General features: G+C 50.4%; 1 protein-coding gene across 1 annotated transcript in view; it reads left to right on the top strand.

The window, feature by feature from the left end:
• ISL2 (ISL LIM homeobox 2) overlaps positions 1–3,046 on the top strand; it is a 42,840-nt gene that overhangs the window by 19,676 nt on the left and 20,118 nt on the right. The gene's annotated exons all lie outside the window — the stretch shown is intronic.

Below are 3,046 nucleotides of genomic sequence, written 5' to 3' on the forward strand. Positions count from 1 at the left end.
AAAGTTTGTGAGTTTTCAACATACAGACTGAAAGCTTAATTTCCCTCATGAGAGTGCTGTCACCTCTTTTTTGAGGGAGGGAGGGAGGGAGAGAGACAGAGAGAGAGAATATAAAAGCCCCAGAGCTCACCCTCTAAAGCAGTTTTCTCCCACGTAACTGAGCCAGCTTGGTGCAGTGGCTAGGAGCGCAGACTCTAATCTCAGAGAACCGGGTTTGATTCCCCACTCCTCCACGTGCAGCCGTCGGTGTGACCTTGGGTCAGTAACAAGTGCTCTCAGAGCTGTTCTCTCAAGTAAAAGGTAAAGTTAAAGGTTCCCTTATTCGAAAGCCAGTCGAATCTGACTCTACGGTTGCGGTGCTCATCTCCGTTTCAAAGCCGAAGAGCCAGCGCTGTCCGAAGACGTTTCCGTGGTCATGTGGCCGGCATGACTAAATACCAAGGTGCATCTTCCTCCATTATCTGGAGAACAGTTATAATAGGAGGAGATCTCCAGTTCCCACCTCAGGGTTGCCAGTCCTGTCTGCAGAACACCAGAAGGAAGTGCCTCTGAGAACATGCCGAGTTATTGGCCCTGGAACAGTAAACCCCAAGCAGTGGCTGGTACTTGTAGGTAGGGCTTGGGGGGGGGGGGATTCCTCAGCATTCTTGCCCTACCCCCACATCTTTTGGGGGGAAATAAGCAAATATAGATAGGATAACCCCGCCCCCATGTATTGACTCCTGGACTTTCCTGCCTCACTGAGATGGAGAAAAATCTGGTTTTATTTGCTATATTAAAGAAAAACATGTACTTTTTTTTTTGCCTACCTTTTTCCAAGGTGACTCACAGTAGAGTTTTAAAAAGAAAAATACCAGTTAGAGCAATGCAAAGAGAAGGAAAACTTTACAGTTAGTTAATAAAGGGGATGAGACAGATTCATGGAGGAGAGGCCGTCTATCCGTGGCCAGTAGCCATGGGGGCTAAAGGGAACCTCCATGTTCAGAGGCACTAAACCTCTGAATCACAGAGCCAGGAGGCAACATCAGGGGAAGGCCTCGGCCTCTATGCCCTGTTGTTTGTCTTCCAAGGGAACTGGTTGGCCACTGTGTGAGACAGGATGCTGGACTAGATGGATCACTGGTCTGATCCAGCAGGGCTCTTCTGATGTTCTTATGAAGACCTTGGCCTCTTTGCCCTGATGCTGGCCCTCCTGAGGAACTGGTTGGCCACTGTGTAAAACAGGATGCTGGACTAGATGGACCAGTGGTCTGATCTACCAGGGCTCTTCTGATGTTCTAATGAAGGCCTCGGCCTCTGTGTCCTGTTGTTGGCCCTCCAGAGGGTTGGCCACCGTGTGAGACAGGAGGCTGGACTAGATGGACCATTGGTCTGATCCGGCAGGGCTCTTCTGTTGTTCTAATGAAGGCCTTGGCCTCTGTGCCCTGTTGTTGGCCCTCCAGAGGAACTGGTTGGCCACCGTGTGAGACAGGAGGCTGGACTAGATGGACCACTGGTCTGATCCAGCAGGGCTCTTCTGATGTTCTTAAAATTAATCAATCAATGTCATCACTAAGACCTCCAAGCTATACCACGCCAGCCAGCAGGTCAAAATTAAAACCCACTGAAAGTTTGGGGAAAGAAAGCAGTTTTCACTTGGGATCTTAGTAAATAAATAAAACATTAGAGGTGGTGCGAAATGCTTTGAATGGGAGGCCCTAACCAGGGTGCCACAACTGCAAAGGCCCTGCCCGTGGGGTTCATCGCCTTGCCTCTCAAGTTTAGGTGAAAGTCTGTAGCCAGACTTCCATGTGTTACTTTATCTGGTATTACATGTCCCAAAGGGGACCATAACAGTTTACATGGTTCTTAATCTTGTTCTGTCCTCACAACAACCCTGTGAGGTAGGTTAGGCTAAGAGACCATGACTGGCCTGAGGCAGGCCCATAGCCAGGGTTTTGTGTAGTGGTTAAGTGCGCGGACTCTAATCTGGGAGAACCGAGTTTGATTCCCCACTCCTTCACATGCAGCTGCCGGATGCCCTTTGCAAGCCACAAGTTCTTTCAGAGCTGCTCTTGAAAGAGCAGTCCTCGAAAGAGCTCTCTCAGCCCCACCTACCTCACAGGGTGTCTGTTGTGGGGAGGGGAAGAGAAAGGAGTTTGGGAGCCACTGAGACTCCTTCGGGTAGTGAAGGGCGGGGTATAAATCCAATCTCGTCTTCTTCTTTTACCTCCCAGGGTGTCTGTTGTGGGGAGGGGAAGGGAAAGGAGATTGTCAGCTGCTCTGAGACTCCTTCGGGTAGTGTTGGCTGCTGTGTGGGACAGGATGCTGGACTAGGTGGACCACTGGTCTGATCCAGCAGGGCTCTTCTGATGTTCTTATGAAGGCCTCGGCCTCTATGCCCTGTTGTTGGCGCTCCAGACGAACTGGTTGGCCACTGTGTGAGACAGGATGCTGGACTAGGTGGACCACTGGTCTGATCCAGCAGGGCTCTTCTGATGCCTTGGCCTCTGTGTTTTATTAATTGTATGTTATACCCTGCTTTTCTCCCCAAAGGGGATCATACCAGCTTACATTGTTCTTATTCTTGTTTTGTCCTCACAACAACCCTGTGAGGTAGGTTAGGTTAAAAGACCGTGACTGGCCTGAGGCAGGCCCATAGCCAGGATTTTGTGTAGTGGTTAAGTGCGCGGACTTTAATCTGGGAGAACCGGGTTTGATTCCCCACTCCTTCACATGCAGCTGCTGGATGACCTTGGGCAAGCCACAGTTCTTTCAGAGCTGCTCTTGAAAGAGCAGTCCTTGAGAGAGCTCTCTCAGCCCCACCTACCCCACAGGGTGTCTGTTGTGGGGAGGGGAAGGGAAAGGAGTTTGTGAGCCGCTCTGAGACTCCTTTGGGTAGTGAAGGGCAGGGTATAAATCAAATCTCTTCTTCTTTTACCTCACTGGGTGTCTGTTGTGGGGAGGGGAAGGGAAAGGAGTTTGTAAGCCGCTCTGAGACTCCTTTCGGTAGTGAAGGGCGGGGTATAAATCCAATCTCCTCTTCTTCTTTCACCTCACAGGGTGT

The sequence above is a fragment of the Gekko japonicus genome, unplaced genomic scaffold (genome assembly GCF_001447785.1).
Source record: "Gekko japonicus isolate JY-2015 unplaced genomic scaffold, Gekko_japonicus_V1.1 scaffold3689, whole genome shotgun sequence".
NCBI classification, from domain to species: Eukaryota; Metazoa; Chordata; class Lepidosauria; order Squamata; family Gekkonidae; genus Gekko; species Gekko japonicus.